This window comes from Pseudorca crassidens, chromosome 6 (assembly GCF_039906515.1).
Source record: "Pseudorca crassidens isolate mPseCra1 chromosome 6, mPseCra1.hap1, whole genome shotgun sequence".
Classification (NCBI taxonomy): domain Eukaryota; kingdom Metazoa; phylum Chordata; class Mammalia; order Artiodactyla; family Delphinidae; genus Pseudorca; species Pseudorca crassidens.
The window spans coordinates 36,452,927-36,471,757 of record NC_090301.1 but is presented as its reverse complement, the minus strand read 5'-3'; the positions used below and the strand labels follow the sequence as shown (position 1 = coordinate 36,471,757).

General features: G+C 39.3%; 1 pseudogene; it reads left to right on the top strand.

The window, feature by feature from the left end:
* Positions 1 to 16,825: 16,825 nt before the first annotated feature.
* On the top strand, positions 16,826 to 18,583 carry LOC137226370 (T-complex protein 1 subunit zeta pseudogene; annotated as a pseudogene).
* The last annotated feature ends 248 nt before the right edge of the window (positions 18,584 to 18,831 follow it).

The window sequence follows — 18,831 nt, the reverse complement described above, 5'->3', positions numbered from 1 at the left end:
AAATGCTGAAATAAGAATAAATCAGGATATACCAGAGAAAATAAAGGAGAGTGGCAAGATAAACAGTTTAGCAACTCTCAAAGTCACATGATATGATGTTCTGTCATCAAAAATCATACAATAGGAAAAAGATTTTAGTAGTTATACTGCCAGATCCCTTTATTTTGAAAGTGAGAAAACTCAGGGTCAGGGACATAACTTGCTGGTTAACGACAGAACAGAGACCATAACTCAGACGTTGAGACACAAGTCTCTAAACAATTAGAGCCATCACTAACATTTCACACTGATTTGCGTCTTTAATTTAAGAATAATACAGTCCAGTCAATATTTCTTGCTTTTTTCCTTGATTGTTTTATATATTGGACTTCTATTCTATCGGTCCTTGTTGTCTTCTAGGTTTGACAAACTAATTTTCTTCCTTATTTAAAGCACTAACTGCATTCTCAACACACTCTGAGAAAGCTGGGTAAGGCAGGATGCTTAGTCAGGGAAGCCTCCACTGTAAATGTCTCCATTGCTTTGGGGCAGCTTCTCTGGGACTACCAGGAAGATGTTCCTTGTCCTGACATAGTGGTCAGGATGGTGAAAGCACCAGGGACGGGAACACTTGGCTTCTGCTCTTCCTTGGTAAGAAGATTGCTTCCAGAACACCATCTATGGAGAAAGGATTCTTCCTCTAAGCTGACAGCATCTGTCTTCAGGCCAAGGGAGTATTTCTGGATTCTCACAGGAATATATAATGTGCATATTTGTATGTATGTATGTGTATATACATATGTGTATATATATATATATATGTGTGTGTTTGAAGTAATTTTTTAAAATACTGGATTACTTCTTTCCTCTCTATATTTCCATGCCCCAAAGTATGAAAATAAAAAATAGATCTTAACTCATGGAAGAAAATAAACAATTTAACCAATATATGCACATTCTAGATAGTCACAAAAGCTGTGTTCACTATCTATTATTAGATCTTAAGATTCTTATACCCACTTATATATAAAACTCTCCTCCTCAAACCTCTTTCTCACTCTCTCTCCTTTTCTATCTCTATTTCTATCTCTATACCTCTTGAATGAGTGTACATACACACACACACATACATTCCTATCTCGTTCAATCCCCGTAAGCTTAATTCCACCCCCATCAGTTTATGGTGGACAAAGAACCAGTGGCCTATAATATTGCTGTAATATTCAGCTCTCGTAACTTGGTGCCTCAAACTTTCACATGACTCTTTTGAGTGGCTTTTAAGAACAGAGGGAGTGATAAAATTAAAGAATTTATTATGCCTTCACTCTACCGTCAAAAGAGTCGAAAGGAATCGGACACAGGACAGGGAAGTTTTGACAAATATTAGAGATGGAGAACTGGTATGAAGGGCAAAGCCCACTGAGAAGCTGGTAGGTTATGAATTAATATTAGATTGGTTGGGGCTTGGTCTGGGAGAAGGAGAGATTTCTAAAAGTGAGGAAGTGCCAGAGTTATATCCAATAGAAATTCATCCACTACATAGTTTTTTCTTGAGGAGGTGTTAGATAATATGTCCAATCAAAACTCACCCATTTCATCATTTCTCTTGAATTGTGTCTAAATATGAGTACTAAAAGATACATCTATGATTAATAACTTTGGGGTATAGGTTACATGACTCAATATATAAAATATACACTAACCTGCAATAGCATTCATGAACATGAGCCCAGACCGTTAATAGCCCTGCCTTGCTCAAGTTAAAGTTTGAGTAGATTTAAGCCATCAACACACAATCTAAAGCTCTTTCTAAATTAATTATGACTATCCACAGGTATGTACTTCACCATGGTGATGGGTTTCTTTTCAAAATTGTGCTATCTTAACCTCAGTAGAATCTTTAAGAATGATATGATTTTAAAACATATGGAATAATAGAGATGTTATATATGCATTTTCTGTTTCATTAAACTTGTAGTTATATTTTCTTAACTGAATTTTATATTTCTAGAAGTTTAAAATATCCTCTTGAGCAACAGCTAGACGCCATTGACCAACTGATGTTAGACACTAAGTAATATTTCTTCAAATTTATGAGTTGTTCACATTAATTTCTCCCAGATTTCAAAATACTTTGATGTATTCTGAGAGATCTGGCAATTTCTACCGCCTGCTATATGTTAGAGACTCTTCTATTTATGCTATTCATTCAGACACCACAAAAAAGTATAACCTTTTAAAAGACCTTTACAGTCATTGCTGGGAATTCAAATTTAATTCAACTTCATATGGAGTTACCAATGCAAATAATTAAAAAGACAATAGAAGAGACAGATAATTTCTACACATAGGTAAATTTTCACATAACAGGAAAATGGCAACAGTATTAAAGCTAACTTTTCCTCCTTGGGATTAGCAAATTTCTTTTGACATTGATTGTAAACTATACATATTCCAATTTCAGAAACAGGCAAATGTTAAAACTGTACATTTTAATTTCAATAACATATAGTATTGATCAGGGGTCCCCAACCGGTCCGCGGCCTGTTAGGAACCAGGCCACACAGCAGGAGGTGAGCAGCGGGCAAGCGAGCGAAGCTTCATCTGCCGTTCCCCATGCCCCCTATTGCTTGCATTGCCTCCTGAATCATCCCCCCAGTCCCCCCGTGGAAAAATTGTCTTCCATGAAACTGGTCCCTGGTGCCGAAAAAGGGTGGGGACTGCTGGAGATGACCTCCTTTCTTTTACTTTTACATAGTTAAATACTCCTGTGCTCTTGACACTTTGTCATCCTTCACTTCTGTATGTTCTTAATCTCAGCTTCTCCTACTTGTTCCTACACTCCAGTGTACCCAATAGATATCTCAACAAATTTGCTCTCCCACCCTTCAGTAGCCTTCTGTGTCCAATCACTTTTGTCTTATTACTTTTTCCCCTTAAAAATGTTCAGGTATGGCATCTCATTACTTCTTTAAGCTACTCACCATAACTATCCATCTTTTCACTGAAAAACTTTTCAAAGGTTAGCTCCTGCCTCTACTTTCTTACTATCCATAAGCCATTTAAATCCTCATGACCTGGCTTTAGGCTCCACCATTCTAATGAAATCATTCTCTTTTTAGGTCTGTTGAATTTCTAATTATCAGAACCCACTGAGTTTCTTCACCCTTTATCCTATTAGACCTCGAACATTTGGTCTCTTGATTTGTTATTAGTAACTTGATACTCTTTCCTTCTTAGCTTCCAATTCTCTATACTTTTCCCGTAACATCTTCTTCCCTTAATCGTTTACCTATTCCTCTTCTGCCCAACTCTCCTCCCATAAAATGTAACCATTTCTATGTGCACTCTTTATCTAAATCTCACACTTGACATCAGCCCTTCTCATAGCTTCAACAACCACTTTAGGTCAATGATCCCCAAATTGTGATGGTCATGTCACACTTCTTCTGCATTTCCAGATTTCTGTTTATCTACCATTGATTGTCATGGCTGCATCTCAAATTGGACATACCCAACACCAAACCCACCATTACCTCTCCCCAACTTCTCCTGCTTTTTTTGAAGGTCCATGCCATTCTCCCAATCATCTATACATGAAACCTTGGATTCACCACCAACGTTTTCTTTTCTCTTACCTTCATTAAGTCAATGATTGAAGCTTGTAGACATCACTATTTAAAAACAGTTTGTGTCTGCTCCTGTTCTTTTTTTGTTTCCACTTTTCTGATACTGGTGAAATTATTTCTTGCTCAATTATGTAAATAGTCCCTTACATTTGGTCCCTTCTTGGCCCTAATTCACCATTCCCCCAATATAGCCTCCTGAAAGCTGCATGACTCTGATCACACCCCTCCCTAGTGAAAAGTCTTATCAAACCCTCATTAATAACTACCCAATAATTTAGCCTTAGCCTAGTGTTTAGAACATCCCATGAGTGAGCCTAACTTACCCTCTCTTCAAAACCGATCTCACATTAGAGACTAGTGTTATTCAATTTAAAACCAGCCAAAACAGTCTTAACCATCATCTGGACTTGCAGTTCTGCCCAGAAATCCTTCATGTCCCCAGTCTCTACTAATCTTTATTCTCTAATGCTAATATTTCAACTCTTTCTTGACTCTTCTTACACACCCTTCACAATTCCTGTCTTACAGCAGAAGACTTCACCTCCTGCTTCAATAAAAAATAGAGGCATTGGGGCTTCCCTGGTGGCGCAGTGGTTGGGGGTCCGCCTGCTGATGCAGGGGATGCGGGTTCTTGCCCCGGTCCGGGAGGATCCCACGTGCCGCGGAGCGGCTGGGCCCGTGGGCCATGGCCGCTGAGCCTGCGCGTCCGGAGCCTGTGCTGCACAATGGGAGAGGCCACAGCGGTGAGGGGCCCGCGTACTGGAAAAAAAAAAAAAATAGAGGCATTGGACAGGGACTTTACCCCCATCCTTACTTCTTACCTATTCTTCCCCTATAGTTCCAAAAAGAGGAGTGACTTCTTCCTGTCCAGCATCTATCCCTCCATCTTCCTCTGCATCCCATATCTTCCAATTTCTTAACTGTCTCGTTATGCCCTCTTTATCCTATATCTTCAGCCTTTCACTGTTTATTATTCACCTGATCTTCTGTCTTATAATCAAGTGCATTTCTCTTCTATAAAGTGAAACTTCTCCTGACCTAATGTTCCCTCTAGTAGTCATTTAGCTTCTTCCTTACAGAGTCAGTATTCTGGGATAGGTAGTTTGTATTCATTTGTCTCTACCTCCTTGTCTTGCATTCACTTTCCAACTCATTGTAATATGGTTTCTACTTCCCTCACTACACTAAACGTGCTATTACCATGGTTTCCGCTAGCCTTACAGTTGCTAAATCCAATGGGAGGTTTCAGTCCTTGTGTCAATTGATGTCTTCGCAGAATTTGAAACTGTTTGCTACTCTATCCTTATTGAAACTCTCCTCTCCCTTGTTTTAGGTGATAACTGCTCTATTAGGGCTTTCCTCCTACCCCTCACACCATTTCTATTTCTCCCTTGAAGGCCTCTATCTTTCCATCTTTCTTATCAATGGTTATGTTCTCTGCCCTCTTCTCTTCATGCTCCCTCTAGGTGAATTCATCCATCTCCATATCCTTTTTGCCAATGATTTCCAAACCTATACTTCAGCCTAAAATTCTGCTCCAGGCACCAGAACTATAAATTCACTTACCGCCTGGTAATTACCACTTGGCATCTCCAAATCAATCTCATTCAGAACTAATTTTATTTGTTCATTCCCTTGATCCCCAACCACCAGCAAACCAAACATATTCATCGTCCTTATTCCTTACCTGGATAAATGACACAACCATCAATATAGTCACCCCAGCCAAAAGCATCCAGTGACTCTCCTCATCCTGTTAATTCCGTCACCTTAATAACTTGTCAATACAAACTTGCCTGGATAACTACTGCAATTTCCTCACTAGTCTTTGCCTCCAGTCATGTCTCATATCTTCATCCTTCAGCCTACATGATGCTTCCAGAATGATGTTTCTAGCATATAAATCTGACTATGTAACTATCTTGAAATCATTTATATGAGTTCTCATTGGCTTTAAGATAAAACTCAAACTGTTTGACTCCAAATATCATATCCATGGAGATTCTTAGTGATGTAACTGAGAATCCAGGGTCAGAAAACACAAAACAGAACACGGAAAATGGTGAGACAGCAATACACATTTACCAGCTATGTCTACCTTTCCTTGGTCCTTTGCTTACCCTTTTCTCTCAACTACAGAACACCACAGAATCTTTTAAAAATAATATTGCAATGATAGTATATATAGAGCTCCATTAGATTTTTTAATGCATTTTCAGACTTACTGCTTAATTTAATCTTCATTATACTCTATGAAGTATACTTACATGTAGATTTTACAGGTGAGAAAATTGCTGTTAATTAATTTCAAGTAAAATCCCCAGGATCACTAAGCTTAGTGAGGGCTAGAACTAGATCTTGAAGGCCCTTATTGTATTCTTGGACTCTATGATCTTTCCATTATTTCCCTTTTTTTATTGAGGTATAGTTGATTTACATTATTATATTAGTTTCAGATGTACAACATAGTGATTCAAAAGTTTTATAGATTATACTCCATTTATAGTTATTATAAAATATTGACTATATTCTCTGTGTTGTACAATAAATCCCTATAAATTATTTATTTTATACATAGTAATTTGGATCTCTTAATCCTCTACCCCTATCTTGCCCCTCCACTCTTCCCTCTCCTTACTGGTAAACACTAATTTGTTCTATATATCTGTGAGTCTGTTTCTTTTATGCTATGCTCACTAGTTTGTTTTATTTTTTAGATTCCATATATAAGTGATAGCATACAGTATTTGTCTTACTCTGTCTGACTTATTTCACTAAACGTAATAACATTGAGGTCCGTCTATGTCATTGCAAATGGCAAATTTTCATTCTTTTTTATGGCTGAGTACTATTCTATTGTGTGTGTGTGTGTGTGTGTGTGTGTGTGTGTGTGTGTGTGTGTATGTGTGTATCACATCTTCTTTATCCATTCATTTGTTGATGAATACTTAGGTTGCTTCCATTTCTCAGCTACTGTAAATAATGCTGCTATGAACAGTGGGGTGCATGTATCTTTTCAAATTGGTGTTATTGTCTTCTTTGAATATATACCCAGGAGTGGAATTGCTGGATTATATGGTAGTTCTATCATTAGTTCTTTGAGGAACCTCCATACTGTTTCACACACCAATTTAAATTCCCACCAATGGTGTATTAGGGTTCCCTTTTCTCCACATCCTAGCCAATATTTGTTATTTGTGATGATAGCCATTCTGATGGGTATAAGGTTATATCTCATTATGGTTTTGATTTGCATTTCTCTGGTGATTAACTATGTTGAGCATTTTTCATGTGCCTGTTGCCCATCTGTATGTCTTCTTTGGGAAAATCTTCAGTTCTTCTGCCCATTTTTAAATCGAATTTTTTGTTATTTTGATATTGAGCTGTATATATATTTTGGATATTAACCCTTATTGGTTATATTTTTTGCAAATATTTTTTCTCATTCACTAGGCTGTCTTTTCATTGTCAATGGTTTCCTTTGCTGTGCAAAAGCTTTTAACTTCAATTAGATCCCATGTGTTTATTTTTGCTTTTGTTTCCTTTGCCTTAGGAGACAGATCTAAAAAAATATTGATGCAATTAATGTCAAAGTGTTCTGCCTATGTTCTTTCTAGGAGTTTTATAGTTTCCAGTCTTATTTACATTTAGGTTTTTAATCCATTTTGAGTTTATTTTTGTATATGGTGTGAGAAAATATTCTAATTTCATTCTTTTACAAGTAGCTGTACAGTTTTCCTAGCACCACTTGTTGAAGAGATTGTCTTTTCTCCACTGTGTAGTCTTGCCTATTCTGTTGCTGATTAATTGACCATAAGTGTGTGGGTTTATTTCTGAGCTCTCTATTCTCTTCCATTGATCTATGTGTCTGTTTTTATGCCAGTACCATACTGCTTTGATTATTATAGCATTGTAATACAGTCTACAGTCAGCTCTGTTCTTCTTTACCAAGATTGTCTTGGCTATTCAGGGTCTTTTGTGTTTCCATGCAAACTTAAAAATTAGTTTTTCTAGTTCTGTGGAAAACGCCCTTGGCATTTTGGTAGGGATTGCACTGAATCTGTAAATTGCATTGGGTTGTATGGTTATTTTAACAATATTAATTCTTCCAATCCATGAACATAGTATATCTTTCCATCTCTTTTTGTCATCTTCAATTATTTTCATCAGGTCTTACAGTTTTACCCCCTTAGGTAGATTTACGCCTAGGTACTTTTTCTTTTTGATGCAATTGTAAATGGGCTTGTTTCCTCAATTTCTCTTTTGATAGTTCATTGCTAATGTTTTAGGGTTAGTGTTAATGTCTAGTGTCTCTACTTGTGCCTTGTTTTGTTTTTTGTTTTTGTTTGCTAAAAGAAGTTGCCTTAACATTTCTTGTAAAGCTGGTTTGGTGGTGCTGAACTCTTAGCTTTTTCTTGTCTGTAAAAGTTTTGATCTCTCCATCAAAACTGAAAGACAGCCTTGCCAGGTAGAGTATTCTTGGTTGTAGGCTTTTCCCTTTCATCACTTTTTTTTTTTTTTTTTTTTTTGGCTGCATTTGTTCTTTATTGCTGTGTGTGGGCTTTCTCTAGTTGCAGTGAGCAGTGGCTACTCTTCATTGTGGTGTGCGGGCTTCTTGTTGTGGAGCACGGACTCTAGGTGCACGGGCTTCAGTAGTTGTGGCACACAGGCTCAGCAGTTGTGGCTCACAAGCTCTAGAGCACAGGCTCAGTAGTTGTGACACACAGGCTTAGCTGCTCCACAGCATGTGGGATCTTCCCAGACTAGGGCTCGAACCTGTGTTCCCTGCATTGGCAGGTGGATTCTTAACCACTGCACCACCAGGAAAGTCCCTCCCTTTCATCACTTTAAATATATCATGCCACTCCTTTCTGGCCTGCAGAATTTCATTGAAAAGTCAGCTGATAGCCTTATGGGCATTCCCTTGTATATAACTTACTACTTTTCCCTTGCTGCTTCTAATATTTTCTCTTTATCTTTAATTTTTGCCATTTTAATTACAACGTGTTTTGCTGTGGTCCTCTTTCATTGATCCTGTTTGGGACTCTCTGTGCTTCCCAGACATGGATGTCTGTTTGCTTTCCCAGGTTAGAGAAGTTTTCAGCTATTATGTCTTCAAATATGTTCTCTGCCTCTTTTTCTCTTCTCCTTCACAGAACCCTATAATACAAATGTTAGTATGCTCAATGTTGTCCTAGAAGTCTTTTAAACTGTCCTCATTTTTAAAGTTCTTTTTTTCTGTCCAGCTTCAGTGATTTCCACTACTCTGTCTTCCAGCTTGCTGCTCTGTTCCTCTGCATCATTTAGTCTGTTGTTGATTTCTTCTAGTGTATTTTTCATTTCACTCATTGTATTCTTAATCTCTTTTTGGTTGTTCTTTATATTTTCTGACTCTTTGTTAAAAACTTCTAACTTCTTGTTTTGTTCATCTATTCTTCTCCTGATTTCTTTGATCATCTTTAAGATCATTACCTTGAACTCTTTCTCCACTTTCACTTAGTTCTTCTTTTGTGGTTTTATCTGGTTCCTTCCTTTGCAACATCATTTGGAACATGTTTCTCTGTCCCTTCATTTTGCTTGACTTGCTGTTTTTATTTCTGTTTATCTGGTAGGTTGGTTATGTTTCCTGACCTTGGAGAAATGGTCCTTTGTAGGAGACATCATATGCATTCCAGCAGCACACTTCTCTCTGGTCACCAGAGCTATATGCTCTACGGTTCCTCCTATGAGGGCTGTGTGGGTCTTCCTGTTGTGGCAGGCTATGTGGGTGATCTGGTAGGTGTGGCTGGTCCCTGGTATTGGTTGGTTGCCAGCCTCTGGTTGGTGGGGCAGGTCATGAGGCAGCTGGCTATGGAACCCTGAGGGGCCCCAGGCTTGTGCCAGCCCACTGGTGGTCAAGGCTGGAACCTGGGGTCTGGCTGCAGGGACCAGGGCTCCCAGAGATGGTGTCGGACCACTGGTGAGTAGGGCCTGTTCCTGACACAGCTGGCTGCAGAGCTGTGGTTGTCCTGGGGCTGCTATCTGTCTGCTCATAGGTGAGGCTCATCCTGAGGCTAGTGCAGGCTAGCTTGTGGGCAGGGCCAGGGCCCAGGAGATTCTGGGGCTTGTGCCTTCCCACTGGCGGGTAGACCTGGGTCCTGGTGTCTCTGGCTGCAGGGGCCTGGATATAGTGCTTTCACACTGGTGTGTGTGGTTGGGTCCTCAGCCTTCTGGTGGGCAAGGCCACGTTCAGGGGTGGCTGTGGCCTGCCTTAGGAGGTCTTAAGGCAGGTAGGTGGAGCTGTATCCCTGCCCAGTTAGTTGCTTGGCCTGAAGCTTCCATACTGGTGCCTACAGGCTAGTGGGCGGGATTGGGATTGGGTCCTGAGGCTAATAGCTAGAGGGAGGATTCCAAAATGGCACGTGCCAGCACCAGTGTCCATGTGATAAGACAAGCTCCCCAAAATGGTTGCCGTAGTGTCTGTCTCCAGAGTGGGCTCCAGTTGTCTCCCAGGACATTCTCCAAGATCAGCAGGTAGGTCTGACCCAGGATTCTTTCAAATTATTGATTCTGCCCTAAGTCCCTGAGCATGGGAGATTTTGTGTGTGTCAAGAGTGGAGTCTCTATTTCCCACAGCCCTTTAGGTCTCCTGAAAGTAAGCCCCACTGGCCTTCGAAGCCAAACTTTCTGGGAGCTCATCTTCCCAGCACACGATGCCCTGGGCTGGGGAGCCAATGTGAGACTCCGATCTCTTATTCCTTGGGGAGAACCTCTGCAGTTGTAATTATTCTCCCATCTGTGGGTTGCCCACCTAGGAGTATGGGTCTTGACTATACCACGATTCCACTCCTCCTACCTGTCTCGTTGTGGTTCCTTCTTTACATCTTTAGTTGTATGAGATCTTTTCTGGTAGGTTCCAGTCTTTTTCCTTGATAGTTGTTCTGTAAATATTTATTATTTTGGTGTGCCCATGAGGGGAGGTGTGCTCAGGGTCTTTCTACTCCACCATCTTGGGACTATGTCCAGACTCTATGCCCTTTCTATTCTTTTTTTCATGGTACTTCTCAATCTACCTCAGTGGATCACAACCTCAGTGAGATATTAGAATCACCTGGGAAGTTTTTAAGAAATAATAATGCCTGAGCTCCACCTACAGAAATTCACATTTAATTGGTCCAAGAGAGAACCTGTCTCTCTGTGTTTTGCAAAAACTTCTTGGGTAACTATAATGTCCAGCCACAATTCTTTTAAATAGGTACAATATTTATCTTCTTTGGATGGTCCTTGATGTCACGTTCATGTTCAAATTCCTCACTGTATTTCTTTATGCTTTGGACGTAGCATGCAAAAAACTTGTGACTTAAAATACCATTAAATATTAGAACCAGAAAAATAATCAAGCCAAATGCCAACCATGTTCATAAGGAAAAAGGTTAGCATTAAAATTCAGATGACTGAGCTTAAAAAAAAAAAAAAAAAACCTAAGAAAAATGTTTGTTCACAGTCTGGGGTTTGAAATGTGGCCCTACAAAAATAAATAGGTCTTAAATTCTGGTAGAAGCAGTTTGGGGGATGCTGTTCTAATCAATTTCCCAGTGAACTAGCCCCACTAACCTTATAATCTTGGCACTCCCTAAATTGTGTTTTTGTAACAACTTGCACAATCTCCATTTTTTGCATCTTCCTTTTCTCTGGTGTAACTGACCTTAGAAGATATTGACAGTCCTGAACTAAATGATGAAACAACCTCTTTTCCCCTTTCAGCCCACCTGGGAAAGATACTCTTGCACATAGTCATTTTTAAAGTATAATTAACAAGAAAAGGGGAAACTGGCTAATAAAATAGAATTGTATTAAGTTCTGCCCCATGGTACTTGAGAAATACTAGGACAATGACATTTATGAGCCATGCTCAAAAAGGAATGGGGGATGAACTTCCCTGGTGGCACAGTGGTTAAGAATCCACCTGCCAATGCAGGGGACACAGGTTCAAGCCCTTGTCCGGGAAGATCCCACATGCCACAGAGCAACAAAGCCCATGGGCCACAACTACTGAGCCTGTGCTCCAGAGCCCACAAGCCACAACTACTGAGCCCATGTGCCACAGCTACTGAAGCCCATGAGCCTTAGAGCCCATGCTCCGCAACAAGATAAGCCACTGCAATGAGAAGCCCATGCACCACATTGAAGAGTAGGCCCTGCTTGCCACAGCTAGAGAAACATGCACAGCAACAAAGACCTAATGCAGCCAAAAATAAATAAATAAAATAAATAAATTTATTTAAAAAAAAAGAATCTGCCTGCCAATGCAGGAGACATGGGTTCAATCCCTGGTCCAGGAAGATCCCACATGCCGCGGAGCAACTAAGCCCATGTGCCACAACTACTAAGCCTGCGCTCTAGAGCCCACAAGCCACAACTACTGAGACCACGTGCCACAACTACCAAATCCTGTGCACCCTAGAGCCCGTGATCCATAACAAGAGAAGCCACTGCAATGAGAAGCCCATGCACCACACCAAAGAGCAGCCCTCGCTCACCACAACTAGAGAAAGCCTGTGTGCAGCAACAAAGACACAGTGCAGCCAAAAATAAATAAATAAATAAATAAATAATAAATTTGTCAAAAAAAACAAAAAAAGGAAGGGAGGAAGAAAGAGTTGCCATCCAAGTCAGTTAAAAAAACTCATCCCCTGCCTCTCCACGCCCTGGAGTATTTTTCCAGAAAAGGAAATATCTGTTGATCTTCTGGATGCCTCTGAGCGAGACAGACCTCCCCATCAACAATATGTGCAGAAATCCTGCAATTTCCACAAAAGGAAGATCTGCCTCCAGGTTACAAATGGGCTTGGGGACCTGACTGAGATGGTTTGCAGCACAGGGTATACAAGATGTTTCCAAGCAAGGACTGGGAAAGAGAATTCAGCATTGATTTAGAACAGTAGCTTTCAAACTATTCTGCCTGGGATGGTAAGACATGTAACCCTTGTACATACTGACCCAGTATATGCAGAAATGTATGTCTGTATGGGTGTGGTATGTATTTAAAAATAAATTTACAAGGAAGAGTTTTGCAATCCATTAGTAGGTCATGAAATCAATTTTGCATGTGTCAACCAGCACTTTTAAAAAAGAGTTTAATCAGTTTGCCTTTTACACATTAACAGTGAGTATTATTTTATGACTTCAGTTGCATACACTAATTTCTAAAAGACATAAACTCACAAGAGTTTACTAAATCTAAAGAAACCAAATTAAGTAATAATATCCATGAAAGGAGACGGAAACCTTTTGCCAATCAGTGGGTCTCAGGACGTTTCAATCACTCTGTCAACAAATATACACTGATCAAAGGCACCTTGCTAACCACTGAGGAAAAAGTGTTCCAAGTAGACCATCTTCAAATTTCTCCTCTGCCCACTGGTTATTCCAAGCTTAGCCTTACTTATGCTAAGAACCATACCCAGAGCCACTGTTGTGAGAGAAGGATGACCAAAGTTTTGGGGGAAGGTAGATACAGCTGAAAAAACACATGTGTTGCTATCTTATCTCTATTTTTCCAGTTTTGTTTTGGGGTCTCCGACCGTGGATGCCCAGGACTTTCATTATGAATTCCCATTGCTTAGGGTCCCCAGGTCAGGTGCCCAACCAATTCCAGTGCTCTTGAGCAGTTACTTCCTCTTCTGCCTCACCGAAACCTACCTGCCCTGTAATGCCATCTTTCTTGGTCTAAGAGATAAGATAAAAGGCTCTTGAGGCATTAATGGTAATAGTATCTGAAATGTGATATCTTTCCAGCTAGCATCATCCTTTCGACAGGAGCATTCCAACAGCACGAGTACTGTAAATAATTTAGGGTAAGTCAATTCATCATTTCAATCAAAGGGATACTGAAGTGAGCTAGAAAGATACTGTCTGTACCCTTAAAGGAATTTTGAGTTTGGCAGTAAAGACAGATATTAAACAAGTAAGTATTGATATAATATGAAAGTGGTATTTAAAAAGTTAAGTAAGGGAGATACATAAATTTATAGAAAGATAATTTAGTTAAGTCTAGTGGGTCAGACAAGTCTTCTGAGGCAATAGCATTTAAATGGAGGCTTGTGGATAAGTAGGCATTAGCTAGGTGAGGGACGAGGGCCACGACATGGATCTTTGTAGACAGACTGTCCCTTGACTAGCTGTGTACATTTGGGAAAACACTTTTAACTCTTAAGCTTCAGTTTTCTTGTGTAAAAAATCAAGGAAATAAACCAATCTCAGATGATTGCATATAAAGCATTTAGCACAAGCTTAGTACTTAGTACTCAATACTTAGCCACCAGCAATGTAGCAGTGGTACTAGTACCGGTAGTGGTAGCAACAGTACTCAGCCAGTGGAATACTGGTTTCCAGATGAAAGATGAAATTTATGTGAATCTTTACAGACTGGGGTTTATGGGAGAGCTGCATATTCATAAGCCTCACTCATCTGAAGTACAAGACATTTGATGGGCAACTAATGGCTCTGTGAGGCCCTCAGAGGCAAGCAAACAATCTCAGAATACAGGTATGGAGCAACCGGCATTTGGCAGTAGGAGCCCAGGAAGTCCTGTAGTTAGAGAAGGTCTTTCTTCAGAACAGGAATGTGGGACTCCTGCTTTCATTAACTCATTATCTTCTGTGTTATGGTTTATACTGAGGCTTCATTTACTCTTTCCAAGATAATTTAAACAGGTTTTAATAGTTCAAATTGGAGTGAGCAGACTGAAGAGAAGCCTTAGTTGATGCTCCTCTTACATTTGTCATGTCACATCTTTAGTATGGACCGAACAATAAGAATAGAAACCATTCTGAGAAATACTAATAATTGTTCCATTGTATTGATCCAGTGATAAGCAGGAAATGACTGTGCAAGTGAATATGTTTTTCAAGCATCAATAGAAACCTACACTCTAAAGACAGTTCATTCATCTTTTTTTGTTTTTTTTACCAGATAAAGGAAATTATTCTTTTGATCATTCTTTCTTAACAACAATAATAAATCATTCTTCATAAACTCTTTCAATTTAAAGTGTTCTGGTATTAAATAATTACTACTCAGTGAGTAATAGTGTCCCAAGAATGTACCAAAACAAGAGCCCAGTTATAACCAAACTCTATTCAAAAATCTCTCAATGGCTCCATGGAAACATGAATCTTATATAACTTTAGTTTGGCATATGGCCCTCTGATTCCAACACATTTTACTAAGTTCATTTGTATATGATTCCCAGACACTCCAGCTGAACTAGATTACTCATGGTTTCCCACACACAGCCCTCAATTTCCTGGCTTCCTGCCTTTGTTTATGCCATTGCTTCTATCTATAACAATCTCCTCTACTCTGTAAAACCCTACCATCCATCAGATCATCCCAAATGCCATCTTCCTTTCAAGATCACCATGTCGTTCTTGGTCTCGAAAATTTGATGGGACTGCCTTTTCCGAAGCCTCCCAATACTTTAGATTAATGTTATCTACCATTTTTATGCTATTTGTGTTTTAAATTTATTTATCTGCCTCATCTTCCTTTATGGATTGTAAACTTCTTGGGGCCACCTACTGCATTTTACCATTCTTGTACTCCTGTACATTTCTCAAAATGCCTGATGCTATGGTTAGCATAGAGGTTGAGAATATGGACTTCAGAGGCAAAAATAAATAAAATGGTGTCCTGAATCTACCATGTCACACACACAAATCTGTGCGACTTTGGCCAAATGGCAATCTTTTTAAGCTGTATTTCTTCATTTGAAAAACAGCTAGGTCACATGACATCCTCTAACAATGTGATGAAGACTTTGAACATTGCCCAAAGGTAAATATACAAACCTATATATACAATGTCTATATACATATACACTTGCATCTACCCATTGGTGTTCTAGAGCAGAAGATCTCAAATTGTGGTCTGTATATGCTTGGAGGTCCCCAAGACTTTATAGGACATACAAGAGGTAAACCTATTTTCGTAAATACACTCAGAGATTATTTACTATTTTCTCTGTGTCAACAGGTGCACTGTTGACACAAAAGTAATGATGGATAAAACCATTGGCATCTTAGGATGAATCAAGGCAGTGGCACCAAGCTGTCATTGTATTCATTGTATTCTTTATTAGTCATTTTATTCTTCACTGCTATGCACTTGCCGTTTAAACATGACAGTTTCACTTAAAGTCCTTGAGGAAGCAATAAAAGTAATTAATTTTTTTTAGATCTCAAACCTGAGTCACATTTTGTGTGTGAAACAGGAAGTACACATACAGCACTTCTGCTACATACTGAAGTACAGTACAACAGTTGCACTGAGAAAAGGCATGAGTGTTTGAGCTGTGAGCTGAACTAGTCGCTTCTTTTTTATTAAAACTTTTATCTTTACTTGAAGGAATGACTGACCACCAAACTAGTATTCAGACCATAGTTTAGGTATTTGCCAGACATTTTCTCACAAATGAACAAAGGGAGCTTATTGTTTCGAGGAATAAAAACTGAAAGTATTTGTCACCAAAGGTAAAATTTGAGCTTTCAAGCAAAAATGAAAATTTTAGAAGATTTATATAGGCCGCTGTGAGCCTAATAGCTTCCCAATACCTGAAGAATTTTCTGAGCTCAACGGTGGTACTAACAAATAGTATTTTTAAAATAGCTTGTATTATAAAATGTGTCAACATTTGGAAGATCTGCATAACTCAGTAGCCAATATTTTCAAATGACCAATGCATGATGATATAAAATTATGTGTGGGTAAAAGACCGATCCAAAGTTAGTGAGATAAAACAATCTATTTTCACGTAATAGAATTTTAAAAGTTCATCAATAATGGTTTAAATCGCACATGGCAGCTACCTTTAATAAAATAACACTTGTTCAGTTTTGCTCTAATCCAGATAAACAAAATCTCTTTGAGTCCTCAAGCATTTTTAAGCATGTTCTCTTGACCTGAGAACAATGAAGCTCCTAAAGTAATGGTTCCCAAGTTAAGAACATTGCTCTAATAAAAAGCCCACAATTCCACGAAGTGAAGTATAGGCTTCTGCCATGCCAGCCCCGGGTTCCTAGAGTCAGGTCTCTGTGTGAGAGGAACTCTGTCTCATGAAAGTAGGAGACTGAAACAAACAAACAAAAAAAGAGAGTGTAAAATTACAAGGATGGCAGGCCATGCCGAACTGGCTCTGGGCTTTCCGGTTCCCTCATTTTCTTCTGCTGGGTCAGCTATGGTGGCCGTGAAGACCCTGAACCCCAAGGCCGAGGTGGCCTGAGCCTAGGCGGTATTGGCGGTCAACATCAGCGTGGCCCGGGGGCTGCAGGATGTGCTGAGGACCAACTTGGGGCCTAAGGGCACCATGAAGATGCTTGTTTCTGGTGCTGGAGACATCAAGCTCACTAAAGATGGAAATGTGCTGCTTCATGAAATGCAAATTCAACACGCAACAATCTTCTTAACAGCCAAATTAGCAACAGCCCGGAATGACATAACTGGTGATGGTACCACTTCCAATGTCCTAATCATGGGAGAGCTCCTGAAGCAGGCAGATCACTACATTTCTGAAGGTCTTTGTCCCAGAATAATTACAGAAGGATTTGAAGGTGCAAAGGAAAAGGCACTTCAGTTTTTGGAACAAGTCAAAGTAAGCAAAGGGATGGACAGGGAAACACTATAGACGTGGCCAGAACATCTCTATGTACTAAAGTTCATGCTGAACTTACTGACGTCTTAACAGAGGCTGTAGTGGACTCCATTTTAGCCCTTAAAAAACAAGATGAACCTATTGACCTCTTCATGGTTGAGATCATGGAGATGAAACCTAAATCTGAAAACGATAGAAGCTTAATCAGAGGTCTTGTTTTGGACCATGGGGCATGGCATCCTGATACGAAAAAGAGAACAGAAGATGCGTACATCCTCACATGCAACGTGTCATTAGAATATGAAAAAACAAGTGAATTCTGGTTTTTTTTTTTTACAGGAGTACAGAGGAGAGAGAGAAATTAGTGAAAGCTGAAAGAAAATTCATTGAAGACAGAGTTAAAAAAATAATAGACCTGAAAAAGAAATTCTGTGGTGATGCTGATAAAGGATTTGTTGTTTTTAATCAAAAGGGAATTGACACCTTTTCCTTAGATGCTCTTGCAGAAGAAGGCATAGTAACTCTGTGCAGAGCTAAAAGAAGAAATATGGAAAGGCTGACTCTTGCTTGTGGTGGGGTAGCCCTAAATTCTCTTGATGACCTAAATCCTGATTGTTTGGGACATGCAGGACTTGTCTGTGAATATACATTGGGAGAAGAGAAGTTCACCTTTATTGAGAAATGTAACAATCCTTGCTCGGTCACATTGTTGATCAAAGGACCAAAAAAGCACACTCTTACTCAAATCAAAGATGCAATAAGAGATGGCTTGAGGACGGTTAAAAATGCTATTGATGATTGCTGTGTAGTTCCAGGTGCTGGTGCAGTGGAAGTGGCAATGGCAGAAGCCCTGATTAAATACAAGCCCAGAGTAAAGGGCAGGGCCCAACTTGGAGTTCAAGCATTTGCTGATGCATTGCTCATTATTCCCAAGGTTCTTGCTCAGAACTCTGGTTTTGACTTTCAGGAAACTCTAGTTAAAGTTCAAGCAGAACATTCAGAACCAGGTCAACTTGTGGGTGTGGACTTGAACACAGGTGAGCCAATGGTAACAACAGAAGTAGGCATATGGGATATCTATTGCATAAAGAAACAGCTTCTTCATTCCTGCATTGTGATCGCCACCAACATTCTCCTGGTTGATGAGATCATGAGAGCTGGAATGTCTTCTCTAAAAGGTTGCACTGAAGCTCTTCCCTTGTATCATCTGAATCATGAAGACTCTACAGAGTGATACTAAGAATATAGCTATGGAATTTTTGTCCAAGCTTCAAAAGATTTTCAAAGGATTTTTTTTCCCATATAAAAAAAGGAGAGAACACTGGCACCTATTCAGATTCTGAAGTTCTGAAATTATAATTACAGTATTTTTTAAATTGCACTGCAGTGTACACATACAGCAGGCCAAACTTACCCAATAAAAAGGGCATTTTATTTTAGCTTCAGTGATATAAAAATACATGTTAGATAAGCATATGTTATCTACCTTGTTATTAAATATTCCTTGAAAAACAAATTTTAATGGTTTAATAATTCTTCTAATGAATGTATTTTAATTTATCTCCAATAGTTCCCCATCACTTAAATTGCAT